At 34.2% G+C, this 15,391-nt stretch overlaps 1 protein-coding gene across 7 annotated transcripts in view; it reads left to right on the top strand.

Annotated features, from left to right (window-relative positions):
• The window catches only part of Csk (C-terminal Src kinase), a 146,517-nt gene that overhangs the window by 84,672 nt on the left and 46,454 nt on the right, over window positions 1-15,391 (top strand). For 2 of the 7 annotated variants that reach the window (XM_085946022.1, XM_085946024.1), the window contains one exon: window positions 12,403-12,496. The exons of the other annotated variants lie outside the window; for them this stretch is intronic. The gene's annotated coding sequence lies outside the window, so the exon portion shown is untranslated. The remainder of the gene's footprint in view (window positions 1-12,402; window positions 12,497-15,391) is intronic. 7 annotated transcript variants of the gene reach the window in all.

Here is a 15,391-nt window from a genome sequence, read left to right as displayed (position 1 = left end):
GTACTTAATATAATATTTATTTAAAAAAAAAAAATTTAATACACCACGATGCGTTGGCTACTTATCGTGAATATAATATTATGTTCATAGATAATAAATTACTTATTTTCTTCTTTATTAAATATATATGTTTTAATTCTTATTTATGATAGCATTAATGGTTTTTTTGCTTATCGATAAATGCCAAAACGTCTGCTCGTAAAATATTATATATTCTTTATTATTTTGGTTTTAAAAATTTGCTTCATTAATAATATAAGAGACGTGTATGGGATAAGACGCTAAAAGAATTACTTTCCTTTTTATTGAAAAAATCTCTTTATAACGGACGCTCTTTATTTATAGATCTCGTTGCACTTTGTTGGGATATTTTTAGGAATGCACGATTTCCAACACAAAGAACATTTTTCTTTAGTTATTTGTGAATAATTCTTTGGCGGCTATTTTTGTTTTGGTGGGAATTAATCGCACATCGTGAAATTTTACACCAACAAAAATATTCAAACATTTAGAAGATTAATATTAATAATATCGACTGAAGGTAGGTACTTGATGGAATTTGAATTTAAATTCTAATGGATTCAAGCTCTGTACTATTCCATTTATGTCGTTTTTTGCGACCCGGGCTTCGCCTTTCGGCATCCTCAGGCGCCGTGTACACTCACCAAAGGTAAACACTCACTGACAACGAACACTCTTTACTCTAGCTTATATAATAAATCAATACAATAAAGTAGGTAAAAACTCCATTACCAACCTAACAAGTCAAAGGTCACAAAAATACAATAAACAAATTATGAATAGTTGAAGTGTCAGTAAAAAACCTAATTAATCCCTATCTTACTAATAACAATACACTCGATAGCATATTATAATAAATCGTCAAAACCTAATAATAGATCATTATTTTTTATAAACAGCAAAAATACTACAATCAAGAGGTGTAAATCGTCAATTCTAAGTAAAATAATTAATGGGTTTAACTAATGAGATATTAGTCTTTAATAATACTCTTACATGGCACCTACTTTTTTATAACATTATTTAAAAAAAAAATACATAAACTCGCCTAATAATTTATATAAACTCATCTAATATACACCTATACATACCTAAATCCTCATACAATATTAGAAATAAATAGAGCACAGTTACAGAGCTTACCTATCTTGAATGATCAACTTAGCTTTCCTAGTAGCCCTTTGTTATATCCTATATGATGTTTTACATATGAGACTAGTATTATGGTCAATGTTATTGACACCAAATTTATATACAATACTTACTATTAAGTATAGTCATGTTGAAATATGTATTCATTCAATTAATTTAACCGCAGAAGAAGAGCAAAATGTATTTTCCATTGATACACGTATTCATTTTTGAGTGTTACAATAATCTATTGACAAGTGAGAACTATTTCTTTCCGTAGTGAAAATTTACCATTTGACAGTGTTGTCGATCATTTGTGAAAACCATCCATTTCCGTTGTGAATTTCATATTTTTTCATATTGGCGGACAATCTATTTTATTGTGCGAATATAATATATTTCCCTTTTTGTTTTAAAAATATAACTCACCATAATTTGTAATTTAAATATGTAGTTTTTTTTTCTTCAATGTGAGAGTTAGTGAATACCTCTATGATTATTTGTAATAGTTTTTTTTTTCTAATCGGTGTGGTGTGACTACGTATATTATTTTTTGAATCGTGTAGGACGTGGGTAGTAACTACCTATACAGTTTGAGACAGTAAGATTTTTTTACGATGTTTCAGGGAATTCTTATACCTATATTTGTGTCGTCATTGTCAGAATTTATAGATGTTGTGGATTATTGGGAAGTGAAATATAGCAGTACGTATATAAGGGTGTAGTAATAAAATAAACGGACTTACATTTTAAATGTATCCGCCATGCCATATATAAATTATCACGATCATAGCCAGGGTCGATCCACTGCTATAACCGCACCTAAATTTACGAGTTCGTCTATCCAACGGGTTTTAGGGCGTCCTTGTGGTCATTCAGTGTCCCTTGAGTACCATTATGTGACGGAATTTGTCCAGGAGTTGTCCAGACCATTGCCATTTCACCTGCTTAGCCCAATTTTTGGATTTCTCTTACATTAAGGGTCCATATTTCACATGCATACGTGAGCACTGGAAGCTTGCATTGTTAGAACACTTCACGCTTACCTCAGGAAATTATTGTAACGAGATTAATAAATAATTCATTTATACTGCGTTCACTCGATTAGATAACTTGAAAAAACTTTGCAGATACTTTTTTGTTTGTTTCTATGATTATTTTGTTTAATCATTCGGTAGTTCGATTTCTATAACATACGACAGGTGGAAAACTCTGCGTTTGACTCTTTCCGTTGTGTTGTTGATCTATCGGACTGTAAATCGATGGATTCAGTGATCGATCACAAAATCACTTTTCTTACAACTAAACATAAAATGCCGGGTACGTCACGAATCATTTTTCTTTTAGTTCTGAAAGACTTGGAAAACTTAATGTTGGCACGATGTTATTGTGCTTGTGTGCGTTGATTCCTTGGGAAAGTGTATCAATATAGTGACACTAAGGCCCGTTTCAGACGGGACACCGGTGTCGCGCTCGATATAATATAGGAGGCCTTTGTATTCGAATAAAGGGGCCTTTGTATTATGTTTATGAACGCCCCAGAGTTAATGAGTCAAAGCGTGTCCGGTACACTTTTCCGTCGGCCGCTACGTTCTCAAGCCGCCGATACACTTGTTTTTATTACCGCAGCCAGTTTTATGTTCTAATTTATAACGCGAAATTATGCTTTGACTCATTAGCTCTGGGGCGTTCATAAACATAATACAAAGCCCCCTTTATTTGGATACAAAGGCCTCCTATATTATATCGAGCGCGACACCGGGGTGTCAAGATTCCGCATTTACATATAAATTAACGCAACAGTTGTGTGTCCCCGCCTGAATCCGGCTGCAGCACATACATGGGCGCCTTCAGACGGAGACACACGAGTGTCGCGTTCATTTTTATATGTAAATTCGGAATCTCGCCACAGATGTCCCGTGTGAAACGGTTCTAAAGCGTGTCTGTGAACTTAAATTTATTGTGTTGCATTTTACTACACTATGGTTAAAAATTTACTCTCACCCATTCTAACGCAAATGCACCGATTACTTGTACGAGGAATCGACCCCTATTACAGCCGGACTATTTTATAATAAAATATTATAAACTATCAATTTTATTAGTGAGGTGAGCGCGCTGATTGGGGAGATAACATTATGTTTTCGCTTTGAGATAATAATGTTATTATTCAACAGTAAATAACTGAAGGTAAAACAATTTAAAATAATAATAATTGATATGTAAATATAGTATTACACTAGACATAACGCCATCGCAAATCGATATGAAGTAATAATTCATAACGTTTACTACTGTAATAGAAAATAAATAACGTAACATATAAATATGACCTCTGTCGATAAAGCTACAATGTCTACTTCGATATTGCACTTTTTTATAGATACACTCACAATGAACTTGAAATTGTTTTCAATTTTATTATCGGTAGGAATCGTAGCAAGGAAGGATTTATCTCTGTTGTTGTCCCTGATATCAATGTTTACGGTGATATCACTTTATTTATATTTCAATGATGGGCGAATCATTTAGTTGTTTAGTCACTGTATAAAAGACTGACGAGTGATGTCATTGATTTACATGTCTAGTGGTGTACCTATATCGCAGGAAAAAATATCGATATCGTATCGGAACAAAAGTATTGGCACGTTCAACGGGTTTAACGGATATAAAAAAAAAATATATAATGAAGTTTCTATACTTTAATTCACTAGTTAATAACATTTGGTTTGGGCAGCTTTGCGATGATTACAAAATACTATAAGAAACGATAGGGGGCTAAACAATGCTAATTGTATCAGTGTCTGATAAGAGTGATAAGGTATTCACTTCTTATGATATATTATGCAGTCTTATTGCGATATGTGTAGAATTATTTTGTATTGTATGTACCTGTTTACCAGGGTACCTACACATAAATAAGGGAAATGGTTTGCCTTCTGGGTGAGGCTGTAAGAAGATCTAATTCTCGAGTGTTGAGAAATATGTGATGAATTTAAGCACACATATGTATGAAAATATGCAAACGAAACGCGCATTCAATATTGGTAATATCTCAGGACATTCGGCACGGTTTGTATTTCTTGCGTTTTGGGACCTGACCGGCATAACGTATTAATCGAATCCTGCTTGAAAGCCCTTGTCCGTGGCGATTGGCTTATTTATCTGTTCTGTGATATTTATATACATAACTATCTGTTTACGAATGAATGAGATTTGTATGTGCAAACCCTGATATATAGAGGCAGTATCATTTACAATTTACATGACCCCTCTTAATCGTTAGATGCTGCGTCCACTAAGTCCACAAGTCAATGACTAAGAAATACTGTTGGTTTGTTTTCTAAAGAAATGTATTGATGTGCTGCCAGTCTAGCGAACCTGATAAGTAACATCCTTCTGATTCTGTAATATGTTTTTTCTCGTAGTCATCTAGGCGCGACAGACGTTTAATTTTTAAAGCACTGACACGTACGCATATTGGCAGAAGATTCGTTTTTAACGATGTGATTAATAAGTGGTATAGAAAATAATTATTTAACGTTGTTAGTGCACAGGTTAACACTGCATAATTGTCAATAATTGGAACGTGCCGAAGATCGTTAAAGCTGCACTAATAGGAATAATAATAATAAAATTAACGCTAAAAGCTTTCTTCGAGGCGCTGAATAATGCCCAGCAGAATGCGAGCAGTTAGCGTCCACTTCACGGTAAAGTGAAGCTGGTTGCGCGGGGAACATCGCTCGATACGTTGGCCTCTCATGCGCCCTTTGGATGCCGGAGTGCACCCGTAATTCAATTTCCCGTTGCAATCACGACGTACCTATTCACTAGTTGTCTAGGCATAGGTACCTACAGAAGTTTTTCGCGGAGCTTGGGTGTATGGTTTTTTTTATTTTTTTTATTAATTGGTTGAGTTCGAAGCCTTTCAATTAGTTTTTGACGTAGGTATACTACGTTTTTCAAATCGGTCTCACATGGGGTACCATCCTGAAATAGGGGTGTTACGAATTGGTAGTTACCAATTTTTAACATCTATAACGGCCCTCGTCCAGTGCGTAAGGGGGCCTAGGACGATTTGGCGCCGGGACAACTGGACGCCACGCAATTCGAAAATAAATAGACGTTATGTACTTATAACTAGATACTTTAAAAAAGTCAGTCTGTGAACTTGTGAAGATCGGTTACGATTTCTGAAAGTTATAACGTTTAGAGGTGTCAAAAGTGGTGACATGTGTGTAGCTTTTAAATACTCTTCAGAAACCAGCCACGGTCAACATACATCCCCGCGTTAGCTTGTTCGACACCAATGTCCTCTTCGATGCCGTACTTAAGTACCTATTCTGAAATCTTTAGGGCTGTCTTTCCATCAGTTTGAAACATTAATATACCTTAGCCGAGATTTTCGACTTACCTGCGCGTTTAGCCGGAATCGTCTACTCTGGGCAACACTAGTATATAACTAGTATACAATTTGTAAGAAATCTAAACGTAGTTTGTTTGCAATTTGTATCATTAAACAAGTAAATGCAGTTACTGAATCTAACTGCCATTTCATTTCTCAATCCCTAATCTCAAAATATATTCCATCAAACATACACTTACCGATGTATTATTCAATTATTGTATTCTTAAGATTTTTGTTTTTGAAGTAATGTTATTTTCAGATAGTTTAATAGACTCATAAAAATTCTCATGGAAAAGTATAATAATTTATTTAAACATTTTTACTTAAGTATTTTTCAATGATAATACTTTTATTTTACGTAATATGAAATGTTTATTGTCAGTTTGAATCGTCCACATCATGATATACGAATTCTAAGTTGTTGCAAAATATATTATTATAAAATAGGTGACCTCAATAATCAGTTTAATTGGACATAAATGTGAATACACGAAATAAAAGAAAGACTAATGATTTGGGTAAGTTAGACATGGTGTATTTAAACTTTGTCTAGTACCTAATACTACAGGCTAGTATCTTCCAGAAATATATTCTTATTTGTACTCGACGATAATAATTATTATTAGCGTTTGTCCTATTGCTATACGGAGAATAGCAATAACAAACATTTACGAAACTTGAATCAATTTCGAAGAGCAAATATTGGCAAAGCGACGAAAATGGCCCCAGTAAGATCTATTGTCTTCGCAATTTGTATACATACACACGAATATATGCCTCCAAGATTTCGACGGTAAAGTCGAGAGAAAGGGACTTCTCATACTTACTGGGGAGCTGTGTTCGATTCTCGCCGAGTTTGCAATACATCTTTGTGTTACTATGATTAATACTACTACACGTAATTGAACCTCGTGGTCGGTTGTAGTATTAAAAAAGGCAGAAGCTAGAGTAGGTACCTGCTGGAGGCGGTTACTAAAAGTCTTGTGGACGGCCGAACAGAAAACAATTTCGTGATTAGAGAACTCGAAGCGGATGTTAACTTGGAAACCCCGTGATATTATTTGGTTAGGTCGAAGACGGTAGAGAACGAGTTCCCTCCAGAATTCAAGATTTTTACGAGTTTTCCACTGATACAGGTATTTCGTGGCGGTGAATAAAATGGTGAAGCTAGGCCGTGTGAAAAGCTTTCAACAATCCTCATTAACGGGGTTTCGACAAATAAAAATCATATTCCCATGTATATATCCGCCTATTCCACCTACGTACCAAATAGTGATAATATTATGTAAACTATAGGGAATGATCGATCAATGAATGGAACCTAAAATTCCTTATTATAGACCTTTTGTTTTCAATTCTATGACGCTATGCTATATGTGTAATTTACACTGATGAATTATTATTGTTGACTCTACGCCAACCGTAGAGTCAAGCGATGTGTGAATTTTCCTCTACGGCACTCTACGCCAATCGCTGCGAGAGGGATTTCCGCTTAGCGGAATACTCCGCTGCCGTTAATTTCTTTGGTAAATTTAATATAGTCAGCGCGTTCGTTAACCAGCGTCAACTATATTTCAATTTAATTATTTTCTACATAATACCAATAATAAAAAAGCTTTTTATAGAATAATCGACTAATCCCAATAAGTAAATTAGGCAGGCTAGCTGATACGCTGATATATAATTTTGTCCATTTATATTTAGGTATTGTACTTTCATGAATTTCCCATCACAGTATAAACATCCTTTCTGGCGTACACCGTGGTGTACCAAACAATGTGCATCCTTTATATGATAAATAGCAAATTAGTAAAAAAAATACATGCTGCATTACAGTAGCCCATGGATATTCCGCCTACATTATGCGCGTTGCGTAGACGTCTTGTAGTTTTATGAGTGTTAGGTCATAGCCATTGCATTTGGAAAGTAATTTGTCACAAGTCGCAAGAATCCATGATGCTGCCGTGCCAACACAATGCGCTGTAGTACCCGCCTCTGACACGAAAGTGAACGATTATAACTTCTAAAATTGCCATCAAGTCATTTCTAAATAAACTGTCGTACATTTTCTTTGTGCTGCTTCATGCATTATTAATGTCATATTCTATATTAGGTATCAGATATGACCAACGCACCTTACAGTCACGCAGTACGCTCTTCAGTGGGAGAATAGTGTAACGTCTAGTGCAAGAGTGCAAAAAAGAAGATAACAAAATTTCACGATTACAATAATTTTTACGACGAATGGGAAATTGACCTCAGAGTCCTCACTCAAATGTAATACGTTTGTTCAAGTTGGAAAATGACAATGGGAGAGTATGATAGAATTACTAGATCACTGCCAGTTTTGATATTGGATAGTAAATAACAGCCTGTTTGAAGTTGGACACGCCTGCTCTATAGTGCTTTTTGATTGAACGGTATCGACAGACAGGCTAATCATCAGAACAAAAGTAAAATAAACTTACTGACTGGCACACGCGATGCGATTCGTCCCTTTATTCTTTATTGTAATAATTTCAATAGATTTCCTAACGGTATATTTGGACAGCGTCGAAAGGCACATGTGGAAATCGCTTTTTATTTCGTTCTCGGTAAACATTGAAAATTTCCAACTGGATTTTTTAGTAAATAACACACAATATATTTATGTATACCTACACGTGTATACTATGCATACATTCATCCAGCCAGCTAAACGTGTATGGTGCATTCTTTCCAAACGTATTGTTTATGAACGATACGAGGTATTTACTCTGTGATCTCAATTCAAACACAGCAATATTCCTTGTGTTATATTATTTTGTGTAGCTCACAGGTTCCCAACCGTTTCAAATTTTGAAATAAAATAAAATTTTGATGCCGTTACATTCTTCCTTTTTTATATAATAGTAGGGTTTTTGAAATTACTTTATATATTACTTTAATGCCTACATATTTTTAAAAAAATCTGCCTGAATATCAAGCATTCAGTGCCAGTGTCATAATTAAAGAAAAACTGTTAATACGTGGACAGGTTACATGTAAATTGTCCGTATTTAGACATGAATTTGATCTCAATACTATACGACCACGTATTGGTACAATGGCTCACAATTAACTAGTGTGATACGGCCAACTGTATACATACAAATTTTCGAACACAATTTGGACATTCTATATAATATTAAGAGTCTCACGGAAAGCTAAGGTCAACACTCAGCAATAATGTTGGACAGTGTGAGATAACAGCAAGTATTAATTATTACTATAAACATGAACAGTAGAAAATCAACAAACTTCGGGCATGTCAAAACTGTGGGTATTCCAAGAAGAATAGAAGGATCTGGAATGCCGATGATTTCCTGGCTGGACAACATCCAACAATGGTTCAGTTGCTGCACATAACCACTGTTCGAAATAGCTGCATCAAGGGACACGTGGCGTGGCAGTGATGATTTAAATCTGTGGGTAATATAATATAGACAATGCAATGCACATCTGCAATACCAAATCGACCTATAGTATTCAGGTCAATGCGGTACGATCACGTCAACTTGCAGCGCTGTATCTTAGTTTAACCCCAGAAGAAAAATAATATAAGAGTTATTGAAAAAACGGTTTAGAGATTGTAAATGCAATTATTGGTCGAATAATATCAACGTTTTTTCTGGGCTACATGGAATAGAAAGATGTGATATTTTTCATTTGCTTACGAGTACGTCAACTTGTATATTTGCTTCGAGATTGACTGATTATACCTGATGAACGATGTACCTACTTAGGGCCGTGTGTACACATTGTAGCGTTTATCTTGAAATGACAAATTGTTCAGTTTGACTACGCGCATTAGTTATTTATAACGAACGTGTGCATGTCAACCCGACGATACATAGGTACGTCTTAAATAAAGTTTTACTTAAAAAAAAAACCGTTTTATCCGTTATAGTTTTTTTTATGGTTTCGACAAAACAAATATATAATATTACACCGTGTCATATTTAAAAATCGTTATAAAAAGTGGTTGGGGTTGTCAAGTTATATTATTGGTAGGTATCGCAAATATTTTCAGTGTGTGAAAATATTTATTTATATTGTCAATTTTCATAGTTTGAAGACAGCCGATTTTCACAAACATCCTCCCAATTGACCACTTTCCAAAAACCAATACATAAAACTATAATATGAAGGAAACTTTGCAATGTAAAATATCCGTTTTGGATTAATCAAACATTATAAATTATAACATTCATAACACGTATTAACATAAACAAGGTTTCATGTTTCACATAGCCGAAAATTACCATCGAAATGAAAAAAATGCATGCTTTATGAGATTTCCATGATGGTGGCCAAGTCCATTATGTCGGGCATAAATCAAGTGATCAAATAATATTTTAAAATTATCATGAATTCCCACTAACCAAACTTGTCAGGAAAAAATTCTAAATTGGTTGAGACGTATCTGCTGAAAGACACGATCGATACAAATGTAGATAAAAGTATCCTTGCCTACCTGTTGTTAAGTTAAATGTATTACAAATTAGCTATAAACTTCCCTACAGTTCCATGTGTTATTATTTAAAAGGAATAAACTATGTGCACAATGCTTGTAGTAAGCAGTGGCGAAGGGTGGAGGTAGGCTGTTAAGACCCGCCATAAACAGTGCACATTAAACTTTTTATAGCGAATCTTAACAGCCTACCTCCACCCTTCGCCACTGGACTAGTAAGTGATTCCTTCTCAACTTCATACAAAACAAAGCCACATAATTGTATAATTAAATTTAAAACTACGCAACAATGTATTGTTGACTGTTAACCCCGATAGCTAAATTACGTCATAGAGTTACTTAGTTTCAAAAGGCTTTTATATTACGGTGTGACAATAGAAAAATTCGGCAGTGCTTAGCTACTGTCCACATGTTTGCCTATTACGATATTTTTATTATGAGCGGCCAAATTAACAATTTAGCATTGATATGCATCGTACAAGTGATTTTTGTGTAAACGAATTACGAAATACGCATTTCCCAACGCGATCGCACGGCCGTGCATTGTAATACGTACTCCAGCAGTGTTGCCAAATCACGGGACTTAATATATTTATTTTACAAAATTCTATATATACTAAGAGGTCATCTAATCCAGGGTTTCCCAAACATTTCCTGTGGTGGAACACTTCGCAAATCCTGAAATTTTAACGGAAGACTGTTTATTTTGTAGGGTTGGTAAATAATACATAATTACTAAATTTAAACAAAAATGAGAAAAATACAATAATTAAGTATTTATTTAGTAAGTAATTATTTTAATGACTTCGATGATTGCAAATCTTCTAGACATCAAGCACAATATTAGAAAGTTGAATTCCTATATTATGTGGTATGGCGTTGAGCCTGTTTCTGGACTTTGACTTCGTTGCATGATAAGGAAATCCTGCTTAAGTCGTAATAAACGGAAGTAAGACAACAATAGCTTGTTTTGACACACTGTGGTACCTACTGTGTAGAACACATATTCTAACCCTGGGAATTCTAATCTCTCCAGAATTTTAACGACTATTGGCTGCCTGATTTCCAGGTTGTTCTGTGTCACTTTCAGTAAAATGTTCAGGAGAGCAATTTGAAAGTTCACATTGAAACAATAAATTGCACTACCAATATATATATCGCTGTCTGATTCCCAGGTTGTTCTATGTCACTTTCTGTAAAATTCTCAGAAGAGCAATTTGATAGTTCACATTGAAATAATTGCATAACCTATATATATTAAATACACTGTTCTGCATAATATAAAAGAATAACTTATTTTCGACATTATCGACAATTGCGTTCATAATTTTTGTATTCTGACTAATGGGTTAAACCGTTAAACAGAGTTCTGGAAATAGAACGAAGTGGCATTAAAAAGTCATTTTGCTTAAAAATGTGATATAGAACAACCTGGAAATCAGGCAGCGTATTATCGCCAGGTACAATGTTTTAATAAATAAATAATTATGTACTTACGTGGTAGAGTTTTGGCTTACCTATATAATATCATTATACATATATATAATATCAAGGAAAATGACGAATTCCGATCTCTCAGTTTTAGTTGTTGCCTATACTTAGAATTGATTGCTGTGAATGGTTGGTTATTAGTTATTATTTTTCATATTATGTTATTAAAAAATACATGTCAATATTAATACGAAGGAAATAATAGAAAATTGACATTTTAGCCGAAAAAGACGGGTAATTTGTATTGGATTTGAAATAATATAATATTATGTAACCGCGATCGGACTCGACTGACTTATAGAGGACCTTGATATTATATAGATTAGAAGATTTTGTTGAAAATCCACGGTATCACTATCATCGTTGATAATAAGGTATGAGTGGATCATTGTACCATAATATCTTGATTTTCTTCCATCGCAGGGCAGACGCATCTCCCTATTTTCTCCATTCCTTATAAAACCGGAAGCTCTCACTTTTTCAATTTCTAATATAAATTCAATGTTGTGGAGGCTGTTTTCATATAAGAAGAAGATAAAAGTTGTCTGTTCGTCACCGTCCATGTGCATTTTTCCAATATTAGAACCACCTAATCGAAAATTATCATATAGGTTTTTTCAATACAGTAATAATTTCAAAATAACACATCGTATAAATAAAGTACGTTAAAATTTAGATTTATAGTTTAGATTTCCTGGAAATAAATAAAAATATTAACAGCAATAATATATTAAATAACAACATTTTAACCCCCAACTGCGTCCCACTCCTCATGATTTCCATTTGGAGTTCCATCCCTCTTAACAATTTAATATTATTTACAGACCCGACTGATATATTTTTTTTCTTTTCTTTACAGGTGAGTGCAATTCTGCTCAGCAGCTGCTATGCAAATAATTGAAGAAAGATTTCGCCTGCGGAACATTTCTCAGCCATGTGCTAAACAGCTAAACGTAAATAGTTTTACCTATCTGGCTTACCCCCCTCCCCCTTATGATTGTGAGTATTGTGACGCCCCTAAAAAATTGTCACGTCCTCTGGGCAGAATGCTAAGATGTCGACGTGATATAGACTAATTATTTTGTATATAAATTATATTTTGCTATGTTTGACAAAGCTATATATATATATCTTGGCATCTTCGTTTTTGGCGACATATAGCGTTATTACCATTTTTTAAATTCGGTTTTCCGTAAAAAATGGTAATAATATGAAAACTGCATTATGTGAAGTTAATATACATATAAACATGGTGACCACAACTTTATCAACGACGGTAATATCAAAATTCTTCTTCGCATGAATAAAGTCAGTTGGTTTAAAAATTATTGTTTTAGAAATCCTAGAATTAAATTTAATTCATTACCAACATTTTATACCCAAATTGCTCCCCATTCCTAATTCCTTACGATATTCCCCTTCGGAGTTGAATCCCCTCCACTTAATTATAACTGAAAATTTACCAACTATCCCTTCCCTACGTTACATTGAACTATATTATACCTACAACTAACTTTCTACGTCCTACGAATTTGAGTGAATACAAAGCGATGAACTTTACTTATTTTATATATTATCAGTAGGTATTATCACCATCGAGTGAACTCTAAATCTCTCGAAAAGCTGATACAATTTTCTAGAGTTTTGTAAACTACCCGATTCTAAGAATAAATTGTTGCTTTGACTTCACTGCGGTATGTAGATATTACTCTACTTCTACTGCATTGTCATTTTAGGTTCCGATTCCTACACACGTCATAATATCGTTGTATTACCATCACACCTGTCATTTATTATGCAAACGAGGCTGGCGGATTTCACGTCGCTATTGTCACCGTGTTAGGAATGTCTTTCAAATGCTGCTCCCATCGGAATGAATAAAATTGTATATAGGCCAGTGTTATTGTTGGAGTTCGACTGGGCCCGAATTGTGCATTTATCGAAGTTATTGACGGGAAGTATTGTGAAAATGATTTTCATTTAAACGTTGATGTACCTACATAAATAAGCCACGAGCGGGTTTTGCCTTTTCAATTTACATTGTGAAGCGTTTTTAATGTATTTTCCATTCAAACATTATTCGTGAGTCGACATTTGAGTACTTGGAACTTAAGTACATAGTACGTACCTACGTGTAATTCAATCATATCGAAATCATTCTGTACTCTTGTAACCTACAAATTTACGTATTCTACGGGAGAGGCAAAAAACCTATTCAACCACTATTTTATTGTTTTATATAGACTATAAAAAATTACTACGTGGCTGTACCACCTGTCAAAATTTTTGTCGATGCGATTAATAATACTACTAATAGCTTACAATAATACTATTTTTATATGTTATTTTTATGCGATCGCGCAAGAAAGACCCAAACTTTTTCGCATACAAATTTGCGTGTGTTTAAGATACAGCTGAGGTATTCTTAGCTGTGCATACCTTTGGCAGACAGGGAGAGAGTGTTATACTTTTGATTACATGTTATGATGTTGAGATGTTTTTTTTTCCATTTCTGAATTTATCAAAAATCTCAATATTGACTTGTGAATGTGTAAGGTTCGCTGGAATTGGCTGTGCAAATCCAATCACCGATGCACGCTCATGGAAGTGTCGTTCAACAAGGGCTTTCAATTCCTAACTCGTTTAAAATTCAAATCAGCGCCGCCTGCATTTTGCACTGTCCATCCAGCAGAGACCAACGCTTTGCCGTCAGTTCGGAAATATGAATTTCATTTGCAAAGTTAGTATGTATCTACCTTTATAATGTAAAGATTCTTTTATGTCTATCTAAATTGTAACCTATATTGTGATATTTATAACGTTATGCGAAAATTTTGATAGCTTCACTTCTTTTTGGAGAATAGAAACTTATAAAGTATACCTATCGCTGTATAACTTAGATATTATATTGTTTCACTGGCTTAGTGACGAAGAGTATCGTGCCGCCATTTAATTAATCTTCAGCGATCTATACATTCAAATGCCATAGCTGAAGGTATTGAGAGACATGTATGTTTCGTCCTTCGTATGGTCGGATAATAACGAAGGCAGCTTCCTTCCACATCGACCCTTGATGTTTCCTCTGAGTCTTTGCAAAGTTTTGTTTTCTTTTCTGACCATGTGGCCAAAGAACTGTGCATAACTCTTTGGAAGCATTGATGAGAGACGATAGTTTTCGTGTATTTATTTCAGAATAGATAAATTCATCCTCATTGCTATTTATGGAAACATTAGCATGCGATTCCTACACATCTTAAAGGAATTGATAGGATGCAGTTATTGTTCATTTATGTTCCAAGTGTCAACCATGAAGAAAAACGGAGAGGACCGGGCGAACTTTGCTTCATGTTGATAAGGCACTATTTTTCCATATTTTGTTGAAGCCTGGTTCGAAGTTATAGTATATTGCAGTGTTCATTCCTTACCAAACTCCATGTGTATTTTTTTAAATTGCAATTTAATGTTTCTTTCAAATCAAATCACCCGTAACACGCCGCCCATGCAAATGTTCAAATTTAAGAATGAATGCTATCATATGGCGTGTTTCATAATGGGCTGTTGTATACTAAATCCAAACTAATTGCAGTTTCTCATCGTCATTTTTGTTCTAAGATATAATATACCCTGGAATCCAGTCATTTTGAGTTGGAAATAGTTATAAATATACGGTTCAATATTTAAAACATAGGTACTTACGTATTACTGCTTTAGACCGAAACGTTTGATATTTCGTTTGATATGACCTTTAAAAACTTATGTACTTTCGGTAGGTAACTAAAGAACATACTAATATATCTTTCAAAAGAATCATAATATTATGTTTTATTTCTATTAGAAAGTAGGTAGGT

Source organism: Rhyacophila brunnea, unplaced genomic scaffold (genome assembly GCF_057557595.1).
Source record: "Rhyacophila brunnea isolate RB1 unplaced genomic scaffold, BYU_Rbru_1.0 scaffold_19, whole genome shotgun sequence".
NCBI classification, from domain to species: Eukaryota; Metazoa; Arthropoda; class Insecta; order Trichoptera; family Rhyacophilidae; genus Rhyacophila; species Rhyacophila brunnea.
Note: the sequence above shows the minus strand (reverse complement) of the source record. Positions and strands in the feature narration are given on the sequence as shown.